The sequence below is a fragment of the Rhopilema esculentum genome, chromosome 16 (genome assembly GCF_057945365.1).
Source record: "Rhopilema esculentum isolate cy_ngs chromosome 16, ASM5794536v1, whole genome shotgun sequence".
NCBI lineage: Eukaryota > Metazoa > Cnidaria > Scyphozoa > Rhizostomeae > Rhizostomatidae > Rhopilema > Rhopilema esculentum.
This window is the reverse complement of record NC_142830.1, coordinates 14,638,616-14,657,789: the sequence shown is the minus strand read 5'-3', so window position 1 is coordinate 14,657,789 and position 19,174 is coordinate 14,638,616. Positions and strand designations below refer to the sequence as shown.

General features: G+C 35.8%; 1 protein-coding gene across 1 annotated transcript in view; it reads right to left on the bottom strand.

The window, feature by feature from the left end:
* The window catches only part of LOC148958374 (uncharacterized), a 28,611-nt gene extending 13,612 nt beyond the window's left edge, over nucleotides 1-14,999 (bottom strand). The window contains exon 1 of the mRNA XM_089113058.1: nucleotides 14,502-14,999. The gene's annotated coding sequence lies outside the window, so the exon portion shown is untranslated. The remainder of the gene's footprint in view (nucleotides 1-14,501) is intronic.
* Nucleotides 15,000-19,174: the final 4,175 nt, after the last annotated feature.

Sequence of the window (19,174 nt, the reverse complement as noted above, 5' to 3'; positions counted from 1 at the left end):
AGATACAGTTCTCAAAGATACAGTTCTGAATGCAATGAAATAAAGTTGCATCATTCCTAAGAGAGATTGAAGCAGTTGCTTGCTCGTGTGTTCTAGGGCACGTTGTTTTACAACTTGTCAAAATTTTATGCTCAAATCAACTGATTTGTGCACGTTTTGTTTAGGATGGATAATTCTGTCGGGCCAACCATTTGGTTTACTTCTGCGAAAGACATTTTAATTACTTTTTAAATGCGAACAATCCAGCTTTCAGTTAATCCATGCCCTTTGATCCTTTAGTCCAGAACCAAAGATTAAGCTGTAGGGTCTTAAATCCATTAAAACAATACTCGTATTCGTTTTGCGACAAGTAAACTGTTGAGAGATCCGTTTGAAATGCATTGAAGCAAGCAGCACTCTCGTTGAGAAGAGCTCAGGCCAAATCGAAAGGGGCTTTGAAAGGACCTGTGAATATTAATAAGGGAAGATTTTGAAGAAAAAGCCACCCTACAAAACATTCTGCACAATTTATATTGTTTTTTACATACTCCAAATAGTTTTTGCAAATTTAGGCGGCATCAAAAATGGTATGATCACGATCGAATTCCATTTTCTGCCAAGCAGTGCAGGGAAAAGATCAAATTGGGCAGAATTTGTAAGATTTTTATGAAAATTCCAAAGCAATCTTGCCTTTTTTCTTGCTAAACAGGTATCTACAGAAAAAGAGACAATGTTTTAGTGATAAATTATTTACAAAGTGGAGTTCTATAATATTTTTTGGTAAAAACAACTCAATTTTTTACGGTCGATATTTCTTAAGTGTTTCAATTTCTTATTTTCAGTTTTCAGAGATGTGCTGTTTTCTGCCAAGTAATAGGCATGTTTGTCATCGAAAACAAAAACGAATTCCTGATCATGTGAGGAACACGTCATCGGCAGACTATTGCCCAGTCTCTTTCAAAGGCTCTAAAGAACTCTCCAATACTAAGGTTTTTGAAGCTGTGGAGTTTCAATTGCTGACGATGCGGATCAAAATCCCTTGTTAAACTTGCATCAAGTGAATTAAAAAATGGAGCCATTATTGTCGCAGGTAGCAGTCGCGGAAAATGGCTTAAAGGATTTTGTACGCAGCTTTTAATCAAGTTAAGTTTGCATCTCAAGAGCTGTCACGTTATTTAAAGACGTATTAGTGAGCCCAAGACGACGAGCCACTTGTTTTTCGTAGCTCTGCGCATTAGAAATCAAAATTAAGTCCTATTTTAAAACACAAATTTAGATAACTTTTTTAAAACAGATTAAAAAAGCTCAAACATGCATGTGGGACGTGCGATTATGGACGTAAATTGGCCGATATCTGGGAGGAAGGGGGGGGGGGGGGTGGGGGCTGAAGGGCTCAAAATTTCCGACTGACAAAGGTCAATTCTAATTTTGTATGAAGGCTTAAACTTTAATAGTTTTTTACCAACAAATCCTTATAAATTGTCTCGTAAATAATTAGTCAGCTGTATGATAAAGTTTCTAGATTTCGTAAATTTGGAAGATCGAGCATAAAGACTGTTAGTTTAATTAGTGCATCAAAACATACGTAGTTCCAAAATCAGGTGTTTTTCTCCTTCTACGACTTACCCATTGCTCCACTATCTTATCTAAATTTACGTTGTCCAAAATCTTTTTCTCGCAAGTAAGAATCATGAGGTCGTTAAGTCTTTCATCGGTCGATCTCGAATGGAGAAAGTTCTTGACAATTTTCACGCGACTAAGTGTTCTTTCATTCTTTGTCACTGATATAGGAATGATTATCACACTATGTCCATTACGACGAATATAGTTGAAAATACTTGCATTTACATACCCAACTTCGTTTTTCTGTATTGCGTCGCCTCTCATTATTTTAGGACTGCCTTTCACCAAACAACTATTTTTTGATGAACTAATACTTTTCTTATGCTTCTCTTTGAGGTACAGTTTACAAGGTCATTTGAGTCAAAACATCAGTTTTCACGAATGATTCAAATTTTTTCCCGATTAACCTAGCTTTCTACCAACAGCTTTAAATTTTCCGACTATCCTCAATGTTTCCGACTGGATAGAAGATTGGGGGGTGTCACACCCCCACACCCCCAATATTTACGTGCCTGCGGGCGATAAAAATGACAACAGTATTTAAGTTAGCGCCAACAGTATTTAAGTCATCTAATTTTATGAAGTTAGCGCCTTTCTCGAGATAGGCAATGTTCACAGGTAACACCTTTATCAAAATTGGCATAAGGCATCTCCACTTTTGACTCTACTAAAAGCCAAGGGTATTAAGATCCAGCTGTCCTTCTTCCTTGTTGTGTAAGAATTAGCAATGTGTAAAAAATGTATCATTTTCATTTGTATCATTAATACAATAATTTTCAGATACTGTACCTTTGAATTGTTTTTAACAAACATTTTAAGAGCGTTTTTGATTGCGATTGGTGTCAGAAAATTTCCCATCCGAGCAAATATTTCACAGAGCCCCTCTACTGTAAGTAGAAAAAAGGAGGTATATTTGGTGTAACAACGACGAAAAAATTTTGTATCCAAAAACTTTGAGTTATTCGTTAAAGGTTATGAATACTTTCATCAATGTTATCAGATTTGAGAAAAAGATTTCTTTACAAATAAAAGCGCAAAAGAAAAGCTATCAACGCATTTCAAAAAAATTTACGTAGCTTTGAGACCCACTAAATTGAGCTTATCTTCAAAAATCACCGTTCTTTTGCTCTAATTTTCTCATATTCTATTTCACATTCAAAGTTGTTAATTAAGAAGAGCTGAAACAGTTTCCAAAAACGTTTCTACTGACGTTATGTGTTAACTTTTCCTTCGGTTTTGAATGCAAGAATCGTTTTTGTGTCAATATTTTTTGATAAATCCAGTCACAATTTCTTGTTCTCTATCAAAATCTTTCTCTAACACCTTGTCTTTTCTCGATGTGCCCGAGGAGGCGACAGCGTGTAAAAAGAACAGCCTACAGACAGAAGAGAACTGCTTTCTAAAAATGATTGGATTTCGTAAAACTTATACATAGTGACCAAAAAGCAGAGGAAAAGTCGCAATGAGGAAAACGACCCCAATTTCAAAATTGGTTCTATCGAATTCTGCAATTAATCAAAGATTAAATTATCTGCCAATTAAAAGGAATTAACGTCAACTTAATCCTACGATGCATAGAGTAGAGGAAAACTCTCGGCGCGCTCAATGGCCGAATGAAGGGGCAAGCCCGGGCTTTAGATTTAAGGAGAATCAATTGTATCGAGATTATTCGAAAGCGCCTTAAGAAAAGCAAGGCTAGATAAGGAAGGATTTGGCTTATGATTTCGAAGCACAAGCTAAAAATCGAAATCGTAAACATTCTTTAATCTACTTAAGGAGAGGAATCTTCCAAAGGCTACTGCCAGCACCTTCTTTCAAACGCATTTAGTCCGGTGAGATCAGCGCCATGTTGAATTTAACATCATTATTTTTGTCAGTCAGAATTGTTTCATTTTGTCAGTATTTCTGGCTCAAATTCAGTCAAGCTTCGAATTGTCTTTATTTCCTTCTTAGACACTCTGAAGTTAAACAAATTTAATTTGGACGCCATTAAAATTTAAATATAGCTTGAATTCATGAGATAAAGAATGAAAACAAAGATGCCAATGTTGGGATACACAAAGTAGGATGTTTTCACGAAAGTTATGTGATCTATCCCTTGCATGGCAAGCAGAACTGCATTTTATATATTACCTTTTCAAGCAAAGCGTTTAGAAGAAATTGTTCTTGGCACTGGCAAAAATTTGTGCATTTATTGGTAGAACATTTGATGTGTAGAACTTGGCCCCTCACATTGGAACTTGTGGCGTGGGCCCTGGTACTGATACTCCTGGCCATTTTAATAATGATATTGTTGTTTTATATGACATTGTATCAACGATATTGTATTGTTGTATTCTCTCGATCAAAGCAAATTTAATACGTTAAAGCATACGATTAAAGTAAAGGCTAAAACGTCACTCGCCAGATGACTTTCCCAATGGGATCAAAATGTAATCTTGCTTGGGAATAGCAAAGTAGTGATTTTGGTTCAAAATGATTATATAAATTTTCCTTTGGGAATTGAAAATTCACTAGGGAAAGAAATCTTTTTAAATTTCCCGTATTAAATTGTTGTTTCTCTGCTATAATGGAAAGTTATTTTAATTTCAGCTCCAGTATTGAAATGTTTCCTCAGCTTGAAAGAGATTTAGCAGCAATTTGATTTTTTACTATATCTTCGTCTTCTAACTTGAATAAATACTTTTAATGTAGATATTTCTACGTCTACAAAACAGAAACACGAGAAAAGCACTTTCTTTAAGTTTGTTTGTACAGTATCGAGCATCTTTAATTTGGAAAAGTAGCATTTACAACTAGAAGGGCATTCATTTGAGAACAATCATGAATGAAAGATATATGCAGCAAATCCTGGGGGGGGGGGAAGTTGACTAGGAAAGTGGTGGGGGTATGGGGGAAACCTTTCTGCACCTTAACACTGTCCTATGAAAGAATTGCCAAAAGAATGCCCTTTCCCCCCAAAAATAAGCTAAAAGTACGGCACAATTTTGCTAAATGCAAAAGTACGGCACATATCAACCAAGTTTTACAACGATATGTACCATTAACCGATCGCATAATCATGCCACTTTTGGTAAACGCATCTTTGAATCTGTGGTGATCCAAAATGGATTTCAGGGTTGTCTTCATTAGCCCATTTGTGTTTACTTGCGTTCTTGAAAACTTAGAGGTTTGACGAAAAGGTCGCTTATTATTATCCATTACTTCGCTTCTGTTTCAAAGGAAACCTGTTATTCTTTTTCCATTTGTAGATGAATCGGTACTCTTTTCATAAGAGATTAACATTAATGGTGATTAGGAGAACTTCATTCCCAAGTTTTGAGAGGATTAAAATTTCTGTCGCCATAACGACGAAACGTTCGATACTAAAAACAGGCCCTTTGACTGGCAAATCTTTGATGACAAAGCAGCTTTTGAAGGTAGCAGAAGGTTTGAGATATGTTGACAAAGATGGGCGTAGTTTCTAAATCTTAAACCTGCAAACATTGTACGGTAAACTTTGTAGCCGAAGAAGCAATAAGTGAGTCACCAATAGGAGTGGTGATAATTCGATGAATGCTGTTAGGTTAATCGCACTACACTCATTTTGAAATACAGTCTATAAAAAATTGAGCTCTGAGATGACCAAAAGTATAAGAGACCAAAGTACTGATCACCCTTAACCTTGGTTCTGGTGAGTTGGTTCTAATATTCCCTAAATACAGGTTGAAAGAGTCTTGGAAGCAAGCAATGGCCAGTGGCGGCTTCAGCCTGGGATAAGTAGGGAGGACTAAAGGTGTGTCAAGGACAACGCCCTTTTTACCACGCCCTTTTCCCCTGTTTGAAACTTTTTCTTCCGGAGGAAACACCTGTTGTCTCCAAAGAAATGTCTTTTACATGTGACGATCTAGATAACGAACAAACCCCCCCCCCCCCCCTTGAAGTTTTCCCATCGGGTTTGCAAGAATCTCAAGGACCAACTTTCTGAAAAAGTGGGGGGGGACTAGCCGTGGCTCCGCCACTGCTAATTGCGTCCCCCCCTCCCACTTTTGTGGTATAATCCACATGTTTCTTTGATTAAGAAATTGATAAAGAAATTCTAAGGAATTGATTAAAAAGAGCTAGGTAGGGGTGGATAATATTTTTGTCTCACTAAAACTTACATGGTACAAAACACTGAAATGAGGCGTGGTATCACTGTCCATGCCCATTACCCTCCCACTTTGCAGTAGCTGGCGCCGCCACTGGAAGCAGCAGGAGGAAGAACGTTCCAAAGTTTACAAAATCTTGGAAGGAAGGATGGGTTGTAGGACAGAGTTTGTGATTTTTGCAAAAAAAACCTTTGAAAGGGTGAACACTGGAAGAGTATATGGTATTACGTGCATGTCTCAAGGGGGATTTTATAACTTATTACATCTTTCACGGTAGATAGATTTTTGAGTTTCTCAGTGTTTCTGGAAATTCCGAAGGATATTGAAAAAAGACCTGAATTGAAAAAAGAACCGAGCTTTGGAAGATACGATTTAATCCTTCTTAGAAAGCCAAAGATAACTACAAAAATTTTGAAGATCCCCACCTATAATTCTTTTTGGTTTCTTCATCGATATTTAATCTAATCAGCTCTTTTTCTTAAGCCAACCTGATAAGAAATTTTGATTTAAAGTCTATATTTATCCCACTAAACTTATTTAAACAAATAAAAAAATGATTGAAAAATAATGTTTTAAATTAAGATTCTCTGGCTATCATGTAACAAATTATCTTGATCGAGGTTGCAAATTAAATCCATTTTAGCCTGAAATTTTAACTACATTAAAGCATGCCTTGAGAATTTCCTTGATTTGCAGAACCACTGAAGTAAAAAGGACAGAGGTAAAGAGAAAACAAAAGCAGTATTTATACGTCTCTAGTACTCGGGCAATGAAAAACCTAGTCAAAGAAATTACGCCTAGAACTTATGTAGTTGGCCATAGTTCCTGAAATTTCAAGGGAGACGAAGCCATCAGTCCTTTGTTTCGAAACAATACCGTCTAAAACCAATCAGTGTTGCGGGGTCATAGCACATGCGCATTAATAGCAGTATTCGCACAGCTGTTCTGTTTGCGACCACACAACTCTTGCACTCCCCGCCAGGGCTTCAAATGATAATGCGCATGTGCAATGACCCTGAAACGGGGGCTAGTGCATGTCTTCCAGACGGGCATGATTCATCTCCCATGGAAAACATAGAAGTTCTTATTGTTAATTTTAGGAAAGACTAAACAGTGTCTTATTGAATTATATCATCAAAAGGCTATTACAAAGATGCACGAAGGAAAATTGCAATAGGAGATTATCGCGCAAATATTTTCTGTCTCTTCTAATGAAAGATTTTAAGATGCTTGGTGTCTTTTTAAAGTCGATCTGTCTAAACTTTGTCACGATAAATTTATAAAAAAGTATCAATTGTACCAAAATATCTAAAAATGATACCAGGAACAGCACAGCAAAAATTAAACAACCTCACGATCAAGAAAGTTGAGCTCTTTTTAGAGAATTTAAAAGTTAGTGAGATTTTTCGCGAAAATAGTTATCTTGCTGCTCACAGCGATTTTAAACTAAATATACTTCTATCGAGAGTTATCTGCTGTTAAGAAGAGGAAAAGCACAATAAAGTGACTCAGCGGAACACACCTTTTGTGATAAGCAAAGCTCGTAGCCAAAGTTTGTTCATCTTGTTAAAATGTCATGTCAGTACAGTTAGAATGACGAAGAAAGGTTAGAATTAACAGATGAGAGAAGATTTCTGCTCCTTGATAAAGAGTCAACCAGCAAGAGATGATCTAGAGCCTAGTGGTTTGTAATGAAAAACCACCTCGTGTAAATCTCTTGAAAGATAGAGGAGGACCTTGCCCTTGTCAAGTTAAAGCTATTTGGTTATTTTTAAAACTCTAAATATTCCTCCATGCATGAATCAGTCACACAATCATGCTTTTTCGAACTGATTGTGAATCGTCTTAGTTCGAAAGCCAAACTGCAAATCATCGTTTGCTTTTTAGAATTTTATGGAACCTACATTATTTTGTTTATAAAATACTAAGCTCAAAATTGACACTCAATTTCTTACTTTTTGTTGATTTCATTGCTAAAATGTTGTTCAGGGCTTCTTAAATACAAAGATTAAACAACCACGTTTAAGAAACACAGAAACGTAACGATGATAACATAAAACAGAACACCTAATCAGTGGCAAGGAGCTCTTGTTTCTATTTTTTGTATCAATCAAACAAGAAATGGTGCCTAATTATATAGAAATAATCATATTTACCCTATCTTTGAGAAAAGGATTTTCATGTTTGAGGGTGACAAGTACAATGGTTTCTGAACCTTTTGCTCGTCTTAGGGCTCGATTCTTTATTGACACTTCTAATAGGAAAATTAGTGCTCTTTTTTTACACATCTTCTCATAATTTTTTAACTCACTAAATTCGAACAAAATTGATCCAGTTTAAAAAGTAGATACTCATTTAGGAGCTTAAAGTCCCTGAATTTCCACTTTTCTTTGTCTCTTTGACAAGTGACAGTGTATGACCGATTAAAAAAGTTACGTTGTCTATTACTTTAAAGACGATCTGTCTCGTTGTGGATTGGTTAACGAGAACAATAGCTGGAACAATAGCCTAAACACAATTCCAGCCCTCCGCCATATTTTTCACAATGCGATAAATTAAAGGGGGACTTGAAACAATAAAAAATCCCTTTGTTCTTATAATCAATCAACGTCGTGACAGATTGCCTTTAAAATAAAGATTCATTTTATTGCAAGATACTTCTGGGGATCCTTCTTTTGTCATTTGTTTTATCTTTTGTATCGGTTTGGTATTTAGAAAACAATAAAGCATACATGCAAAGAATTCTTTTTCCGCAAGGAGAGTGTATTACTTCGGAAACAGATATCACTGTAGAAATTCAAAGCGAAAGTCTTAAAGACTGGTGTATGCAAACATTACAACAACTTTAAACGTTTCTTTATTTGGTTTTTCAATAAAATTTGAAAAGATTCTTAAGAAAGAGAAAGCAATCGTTTTTGAAATAGGGTGTTGTTTCTGAGATTTCGCTCTAAAGTTTTACAACGAAGCAAGGATTTGTGACAACAATATCAAAATAGCAATCTAGAACGCCCTTTTGTTGTGACATGGCGGTAGTTTTTGACAAGGACAGACAACGGGTTTAGTAAAAGGTACTAGAAGGGATTTTTGATGCGAAAGGCGAACAGTTTTTGCAGCTAATGTAATCGATCGAAAAGAAACTAGCAAAAGAAGTTTTTGCAGCAAATTTAATCGATACACCACAATAAGTGTAAACTTCCATCGATGAATCAGAAAGATGGCCATCCAAAAGTGATTTGTGTTTTCCAAAAAACCGATGCAGACCTGTCAGCTCTTCATGTCTTTGCCTGCATTTCCGCTATCTCTTAGTTTTAAAATTTTTTCTCTTTTCTCCATTTTCCTTTAGGAAAGGGAATACTTATGATAGAAATGATTGCAATGATTTTCTTCACGACAAAGTTTTTTGTTTGTGCTTACAAATTAACAAAAGCATTATGAAGAAGTTTCTGATTAAAGTTTTGTCATTAAATTCACCAAGCACAACGTTTTACGGGTCACTCATAAAATCAAAAAATTCAGGTGATCTTCATATTTTTTTGCAAAGTATCCCAAAGTTTTATAAAGAAAAAAATCTAAATTGAAAATTATCCCCGTTGGTCTGAGTTTCAGGCCCGTCACTATAAGGGGGTAGAGGGAAGGTGGCGTGCGGGGTGTGGAACCCCCTTGAAAAAAGTTCCATTGCAAAAACGACGAGTTTTTTGCCATCTAGGGGTGCTTGGTCGGCAAATTTCCAAACTTGTCGGTAATTAGGACTGGAAACCCTTATGAGCGCAATGGTGACCGGCCTGTTGAGTGTGGCAGGTACCTAAAAGGCAGGGCAGGAAAATGCCTTGATAAAACCGCACAAGTCAGTTGCAAGGCTTTACCTCCTATCCTATTTCTAAATGCATTTGAATTAAATAAAGTCTTATTCAATAGATCCTATAATCCTTAAAGAAACCAGCTCATCTTAATATCTGCGAAACAAAACAAAACAGACTCTTCGCAGGGTGGTAGTGAAAGTGGATTCTGCCCTGAGATTCCGATACCTTAAGACTTTAATACCCTGCACACAAAGCACTGTATACTCCGAAGGACTTTGAAGTAAAAGGAAGAAGCACGACAAATATTTTTGTTAAAAATAGAGGTATCTTTCCCACAGAAAAGAATTTTAGGTATTTTGTGTATTTAATGGGGAAGATCGAATACAAGGCCATTCTCATAGCACAAGGTTTCAAAACTCTCCTAATGGACGCAGTATAAAGTAAAGCGCATGCACCATGTTTATTACGATATACTAAAGTTTATAGAGCAAAGCGGATACGATTGTTTCAAAAATGGTTCTTTTGAATCGCTTGCCTTTCTGGACGGCTTAAAGTTTGCACCCGGACTAGGACGACGGTCAGTTTAGAAAACAGGCGTGCTTTGCTTGTAATCCCCGACCTCTAAGTCGTTTCTTGGCCAAGAAGCTGCATTTAAAGTATTTTGCTAACCAAAGCTGCGATTGGAGAAATCGTTCATTGTCGTAAATGATAATACTTTCAAATTGTAAGAACACAGGAAATCTTTATAACATGCGAGGGTACTTGTTTGGAAGAGCCGTTTTCAAGGACACTAAAGGGTTTTGACAAACTAGGGGTTATGACAGTAAGGATACAGCCCAAAGAAATCACTTACTCATACTAAAAAGGCTATTTGCAATTTTTGGGGGGTACAGTGGCCCTTGTGACCCTCGTGGTCCTCGTGGCCCTCGTGCCCCTCGTGCCCCTCGTGTCCCGTTCCTTGAATAGTTTAAGTCTAAAAAGTCTAAAAAGCTTAAGAATAGTTTGGATGTTACATTCTCAAAGCTCTGAAGTCCCGCTGATCATTATGTTCAAACAGGAATCGATTCCCTTTGAGACAAGAAACTAGCAACCGTTTTCTCTTGTGAATAAAACAACGGGGAAGAAAGCCTCAAGAGAATACTTTGGTTTGATTTAATATACAAGATCCTTGTCTTTGAAACTTGCAAGAAATATTTAAGATGTATGCTTTCCTTTCAATTGAACGAAAAAGGTGAATATGACTTAGATAAAAGGAAAATTGATGGTCAGGATTAGTTCGATTTATACAAGCATATATGTACCAGGTTGGTAGGAGTCAAGTTCATTAAAAGAAGGTTTCGTTCAACAACGGCCAATCGAGTTGATAATAAGCAAAATTTGTTGGCCAACCAGATTCTAAGCATAGGCCTATTATTCGTTTGGTTGTTGACTAGTTATGTCCAACGAGATATTTAACCAACGGTGTAAGTGGCATCATGGGACTCAAAAACCGGTGTAAATGGGAATTAATCGTTTAATTCGAGTTAATACCCGCGGGGAAAGTGCGCAGATTCCCCTTTTCTAGAATCGGGTGGTCCCACACGTATATCCTTAGTAGGCTGTGGATATCATGTTACCTAAGCTATTTGCTAATCACCTTGTGGTATTTTCTAGGTGGTCTTTTCCTGGCATATTTCTTCAAGTACAGTGATGCAGCTAGGGTCATGTCATATTTTGCAGCAAGACTCACGCGTTGTTTGCACGCGTTTTCCCCTCCCATCCCTGTCCCCTTGTACTCACTTCTCCTCCTGCTTATATCCCGTCATATACTTCCTTCTGCCTTCTCCTGTCTCACTTCTTCTCACACAGTCATTCGATTGTGTGACAGGTGTATCAGTCTGATTATCGGGGTAAAAAACTGAGGCAGTTTTTTCCCTGGAATCAAACACCGACCATAAAATTGCGTCATTGCTCAGGCAAGACAAGGGCTGATGCACCAAAAGCCCAAAATGTTTTTCCTGAGATTAGGGTGTTGTTTATCATAACTAAGGGGCCCCCGCGATGGAATTAACGAGTGATATGTAACGTGACATCAGATATGAGACAAATTTGTACGCGAAAAAATTGTTTACATCTGTCCTTAAATTTATTTTTTCAAGGAGTTTAATTGGACTTATTCTGTGGTTTGAGAGATGACAGGTAAACTAATAAAAATGGGGTGGATATCTTGTGATATATGATGTCTTTTCCTGACATATGTTTTCAGGAAGAATTTCTTTCAAATCGGATTTTTGTGACACAAAATTCCTAAAAATAATTGGCGATTTGAGCAAAGTTGTTCTTTCTCGCATGGGTTTTACAAAGTTATATCTTATATCGAAACTATTTCCATTCTGTCTATAATTAGCTATCTACAACATAATTTAGGATTTGACAGAAACTGATGCCTGGCATAGATTTAACTCCTTAGTTAGAACGTAAACATACGGGAGTTCTTAAAAGAAAGTTTTAAAAAATATTCAAATGTGTCCTTACTTGACCTTTGATCTTCAAACCCGTCGCTTGCTATTGTGCTTAAGATGGATTCCGAAGTCCCATTTGCCGTCAAAATGTGTCAGCCATCCTTTATTTGCCGAAAAGTTTGGAAATTTGCCGACTAAGCACCTCTAGATGGCAAACAACTCCTCTATTTTTGCAATAAATTTTTATACCCCACACGCCCCCTCCCTCAATTATAGCTACTGGCCTGAATAAAATATATCTATTTCAAAAACTGAAGACACAAAATAACTATGTCGAAGAATCTCCTTTATCTAAAAGTGAGAATAATATCCTCTTAAATAGTTGGTTTAGTGTAGACAAAATAATGAAAAAAAATTAGAAGTCTGGGGAGAGCGGAGCATACACAGTGTGAGGGCTTCTTTGAGCTACATCTCCCGTTTAAGGTTTGCAACCACACATTTTTCTGTGCTGAAAATGCCCAATAAAGAAGCATCCTTATTGTAGATTTTTTCTGAAACTAGCCTTTGGATCATCGTGAGAGAGGGCGTCTATCTCCATTGGTATTCATTTAACCCTGAATTTTGACGCATCCACATTTTTCAGCGTTAAAAACAGCTAACTATCTAGCAATTTATTTACAAAGTTTTCTATCAAAGCACTTGATCTTTTTGTAGATTGTTAATTTACATAGATAAACCAGAAGAAATTCATTAATTAAAGGAAGGGTAATAAAATGTAACAATGGAAGTAAACAATTATTTTCTTAGGACCAGGAAAAATCCCCCTCTTTTATAATTTCATAGGTATTCAAAATATGTGTCTGGATAGAAATTTATAAACAGAACCCCGTAAGAATAATCTTGTAGAAGTTTATCTCTTATATTTAATTCTTTCTTGTCCTCTGGTTTTTTATTTTTGCCCAAAAATTTTGCTTCGAAACCAGCATTATTGTTACGTTGACGCCTGAACTTGACTGTTTTAGAATTGCAAAATTTCTCTACGGTATTTTGTCCTTATGCTTTATGCTTGAGAAGGAAATTGACCAAAATGAGTTGAAATAAGATTGAGAAAAACAATTTTGGCTTAGTGTTAGGCAGTTTTAAGCGATAGAAGGCGAAGGGTGAAAATTTTTCATCTTTTTTAAATGGATAAACGATTCTAATAACTTAGTTCAATACAGGGGGTTAAATACTTTCTAAGAAGAAACAATTTTATTAGCAAATCACATACCAAAAGCTTTTATTAGCAAATTAATTCATTTAGTTACCCTTCTACGAATTCTTAAAGAAACTCTTGACCTTTGTATTGGGTCTAGCCAATTATGATATGGATTTATCGTCTCCTTTCTCAAACACCCCTGCCCACCATTTTGTCCCACTGCGGTACCTCTGGTTCAAATAACGGAAAAACATAAAATATTTGCAATTTTCTTCTTTTTGCAAGCACAGTACTCGAACCAGAGATGACATAAACTAAATATTGGCTGATTAAACACTGCAAACACGCTGAAAGCAATATTTGTAGAGAGTTTGGGAGCTTAACGTTTTATCAAATAAAAATTAAGTATATTGAAACACAGATAAAGGAATACAGTTAAACCAAGCACAAACAGTAAGAAAAAAGTCATGTTTGCATCTAACTATGCGGCCTATTTTGAATGGGGTTTAGTTGATCTCTCGTTATCATTGCTTTTTTCAAACAGAACTCGCTCTAGAATTTCGCTGGCTAAAAATATCGTTGCTTTTTAAATAATGCAAAGAAAACCTCAAAAAGAAAAAGATTTCTCTTGCTGGGTTCTCACAAGTTATGATACCACTCAGATTTAAAAAGAACACATAAGGAAAGAAAAATTTATAGAAAATTTTAAAATAAAGAAAGGAAAGTTAGACTAGAAAGAGCAGTATATTACGCTAGTTGTTTGTGAAATGATTGACAAAACAGCGATCTAGTTTTTAAGAGTTAATATAAATATTTTAGAGTTAATGTAAGGGTAGCTACTTTTATTAACATAATTATAGTTTCTGACAAGAATTTATTTACATGCGTGAACCACATTTGAATTTTCGCAGCGATAATGAAAATTGAAACTCTTTTTTTAATACATTTGAAATTTAGACTGCGAAATTTAGAAAGCTTTGATTTTGATCTTTTTTCAAACTGCGAGAAGTGCAAAAACTTTTCCGTTCTTCGAATAAATTTCTACTCTTTCAGAAATATCTGATAAAGAAACAAAACTTTAAAGCTACCAAAGATTCGATATCTATTATTCTTCATATAACTTTTAATAACTTTGAAAACAATAATTGACTTCTTGATAGTCTACAGGAAACACAGTATTAAAGTTTAGTTTGCCTTTTAAAATTAAGAAAATAGACCTTTCAGAAGAGCCTTTCAAACATTAGATTTGGCGCAAATTCGTTAGAGCAACATTGAATGTGAGACCCACGTGGTCAGTAAGTTAGAAGGCAAATCAAGAGTTTTCACTCACCTCTTATAGCACTGACTCAATCTTGAAAGCTGTCCTTTCCACTTGGCTCCAACCGACCAAAGAGATGATCTTCCGATCTTTCCTCCTTTAATTCCAAGGCTGCAAAGCAAAATTTGTGGGATAACCGAGGCGAACTGGTAAGCTGATTGTGACGTATTTAGTCTTACAAGCCTATTGCAGTGACTTCTCTTTTGGCTGATAACAGGCGCCAATCGTTGCTATTGACAAAAGCGGGTGCATATTCTCAAAAGAAGCTTTACTTAAATATCATCCTTTCTGTTAGGCTAAAACCAGTTTTGCTTCTGATGTAAACCATAATCTTCAAACTGACGCATAAAATGTTTTCGATTTCAAAATTGTTGTAGAACAACGATACCAGGATAAAATCTTTCAGGATATAATTGGCAACAATGGTAGATATTCTGTGCCACAAAGCGGTGCTGAAGTGCAATGACAGAAAATGTGTGCACCATAAACGAATATGATGTCGGAAATCGGGCCATTTCTTCGATGAATAACTATGTCACTGTATATAGAATAAGGCTTGAAAAGAGATTTCTGAAAGCTGGGTTATTTGACTTGAGATTCCCGTTTGAAAAGATATGTTTTTCATAGATGTAGACCAAGTCAAATAGATCTGGAATTTTTTTGTTAATCTATGCACACATTTAAACTAAACAGGTTTCAAGTGAAAAACTTTCTATGATTCTCTAAATAATGTTCTTTGCCCTGCCGATCATTTTTGGTGTGTTGGTAAATCTTATGATTGAATGAGGAAACAATTAACTTTGGACGAAGGTTCCGAGTAAATGGACTTATTTGTCAGTGGATCCGAAGGTCAGCTCAAAAGGGCCAAGTCGCTGTCGCTCAATTGGGAACAGTCGCTTCAAATCTCCTGAGTATGTGATTATCATTGCTAGTGTATATGAAAAAACGCTCTTGGGAATTCAAAAAATTTCGTTCAGTTCTAGAACCAACCTACTGAAATTTGCATTAGACTGTATCACATTTAAAATGCGTTTAAACGAAATACATCGAAAAGATTTTTATATAAAATTCATGTACATTTATTGTCAATTCAAAATTTTGTCTAGATTCTATCAGATTTTTGTTAGCCTTGAATAAAAAATTCCCAAACTACGTGACTAAATTTCTCTCTAAATTTTTCCCATAAGTTCTTTTTCTTGACAAACGTAAATATTTTATTGTTACAATCCCTTGAGAGTATTTCCAATTTCCCATGGGACTATTTCGTGAGAGCCCAGTTCCCATGAGACTTTAATGGGCGTGTTTTAAACGATGAATCTCTTCAGTGAAAGTTTAAGAAATATCAGCTATTCTTTTGTTTGTCACGTTAGGTGATGGTAAGGAGAATTGGATAAGGAAATTGTCTTTATTTAGCAACCTAATTGGTTTGTAGAGATGAGATGAATATTCCATGTTGCGATGTAAATACCCTAAATATATTTGACTGTTATAGGTTACCTTAACAGAAAGTTAGGTGTTTCGCAAAACAACACATGCCTCTAAAATATGATACTTAAACTTTCTTTAAATAATTGCTTTGAAAAATAATACCCAATTAACAATGGTTACTTACAGGACGAATGAAAGATTTCAAAAACTTTTCAGATTCATCTAATGCCCCCTTTCTAAAGCCATGAAATCCCCCCCTCCCCTAATCCTCATTAGTGCATAGGTTCAGCTAAAAGTCGACAAAATGGAAACTTATCTTGAAGTAAAGGCTTTTTAAAATGATTAACTTGGGGATGTAGTGGTGTGTGGGAAGCTGAGAAGGGTGTGGCCTTACTTGAAAACTTTTTTTGTAAAAAGTGGCAATACAGACAAAGATCGTAGAATACATAGAAAGCTATGACAAAGTTGTTGCATTAACAAAGTCATTGATTAATTGCTACACTAGATAAAAATAACAATGAGAAGTATAGATATTTCTTGTTCCTACCGAACCAGAAAAAAGAAGCATTTGTCAAAATTAGATGCATACAAGTTTCTTTCTAATGAAAAAGTACCAACAGTTTCACATAAACACAGAAAAATATGACTCACAACTTCTCAAGATTCCTTACTGGGTATGTTTAGCTGTTTTTATGCTATTCCAGGGTTTTTTAAATGGTTCTATTTAGAAATAGATTTTAAGCTATGTATTTGTGACTTAGGCTGCAACCATAGCTGATGCACTATGACAAATGACTTGTTAAGTTTTAATAAGTCACAATAGATATTACATCCAGTTACGAAAAAGTGGTGAGGAGTATGGAAAGATTGCCTTTATAACATTGTGTTTGTCGCAAAAAGTTGAGATTATGATCTTGGCTTGTCAGTAATTGTGAACTTATTATAATCAGGGACATACAATGGTGATGGCTGACACTAAACCCTTGAAAAATCTAAACTTTTTTCCACTTTAACCTCCAACAACGTCTCGTCGGCTCTGCACATGGCACAGATGTTCTCATTTTGGCTGCTGCTCGACCAATCGTCGGAAGAAACATCACAGCCCGAATGTTATTATTGGAAGATTACATCACATGACAAGAACAACTTAAATATTTGAGTGAGCTCATGACTTGCTTTGTAAGAACAAAATATTTCCAGGTGGATTTTCCCTGTGCAATAAGTTTTTCGTGTTTGGATGGTTGAGCCATTTGCGAACCGGCCAATCAACATATAGGACCCTGATTTTCGTTGTTATGCAGTTTAGTAGGCACTTCAACTATACTAAAGTGTTCAGCTAGGTTTCACTTTAGAAATTCATGCATTAAAATGAAGAATTCTCGATTATAGCCGGTCAATAAAAAATCCTTGCTACACCCCTCCATTCCCTTACTCAAAAGACCTTCCGCAAACCAATGATGACTTTGTCACTTACTCCTGCGACTATGGCTACAGCGATAGGGCAAGTAGAAGATATAAATTTAATTTCCCACAATGCCAAGGTTTTCTCTTACCTCTTAATCTATGTTAGAATTACATTTCGAGTGGAATTGATGCGGATCTCCTGGACCTTAAACTTTAACAGGAAAAAGATGTGCTATGTTGTCTATTGTGATTTCAAGTGATCATTTATTGCAGAAAAAATGCATGATCGCAGATCATATTTCATTCTAAATATATGGACAGTGAGACTAAATAACGATAAAACTACATCAATCTAATTTTCCTTTGGTTCAAGACAAGTGGCTTTTCAAATTTCATGAACGTATAAAATATTATATGAATAAGATATTTCAACGTCTAGGCTCTACCCAGTAGGATGATGCTTTGAATAATATTGTTTCTTTTGTATACGAATTTGAACCCTGTTTTTCTAGACCAACAAGGCCCTCGCGAATAAAAAATTAGATTACGAATATCAAGGCTTTTCATTGGATATATTTTAAACAAGATTTATCATTTTAATAACATTGATAATGCTATTAGCTGTGAACTCAAGACCGTTTAGACAAAGGCGAAGTTAATCAGCTTTTAAATATATTTGATATGTTTATTAGTTGCCTGATGACCTCATTAAGCGTGAAGCTTAGAGTAGCGACTTTTCTGTTTTTCTGTTCTATACACCAAATAGCGTTATATGTTATTTATTGAGTTGTTATGCCTGGACACACATTATTGGCAAAGTATTGACAATTTTTATAGAGTATTGCAAATTATTGGCAACTCTCGTTAAGTGGGACACTCAAGGAACCGAGTAAAAGTGTACTACTTGGTGGGCGTCGTACTTATCCGAATGCTTGAAAAGGGTAAGCAAGTTCAAAGGACCGGGAAAATCTGTACTACTTAGCGGGTGTCCAATTTATCCGGGCAGAAAATGGCGTGCTAGCTGCAAAAATTCATAAGAAAGCAATTATCACGATAATGTATGAAAGTTTCGATCTAGGGTCAGTGGTGGATTTAAGGGGGGAAGCTAGGGGCAGTTGCCTCTCCCTCACCTAGTTAAATAAAGTCTGCCGCCCCTTTTAAAGAAATTTTGCGATCATTTTGAAGAATGAGAATCAGGTGAAAAGTTTCTGAGACTTATAGGCTAATTTACTTCAAGGATTACCTCAAAGTACGCAACAATTATTGTGGAAATTTCCTTACAAAGTGAATAGAAAGCCTTCTGTCACTAGTTAGGGTCTGAAATTGTTATATACAGTTTACACTCGTCACCAATTTCAAAAAATGTTCCAGCGCCTCCACTACCAACTGCCCCTACAAGAGCAGCCGTACAAATTGCTTGAAAACGTCTGTGGCCTGAAGAAACCGTTTTCACTAGAACGGTTCAAATCGAGTGTAGGCAGCTAACAATGTCGACTTAGAAGAACGAATAACTTGCATCTTAATGACGGCCATTAGTTAAGTTCGCATTATCTGCATTAAGTTAATGTAATTCTTTAAGATTTGTAATATCACAAAGCTGAGATATCGAAAACCTTTTTAGACCCTTTTGAAAAAAGTAATAAACTACTCATGAGTTCTAATGTCAAAATTCCGTCCAGCTTAGTCGAAAATTTTGAATCAATAATAACTCCTAATCTTCTCGTTTTAAGAGCTTTCTCTGTTTCAAAAATTAATTCCCTCTGTAAGTCTGGTTTACTGAGGATTTTTAAAGTGGCCGGAGAGATTTGTTTGTCCTAAAAGTGCAAGAAGCAATAGACTTTTATTCTTTTCTT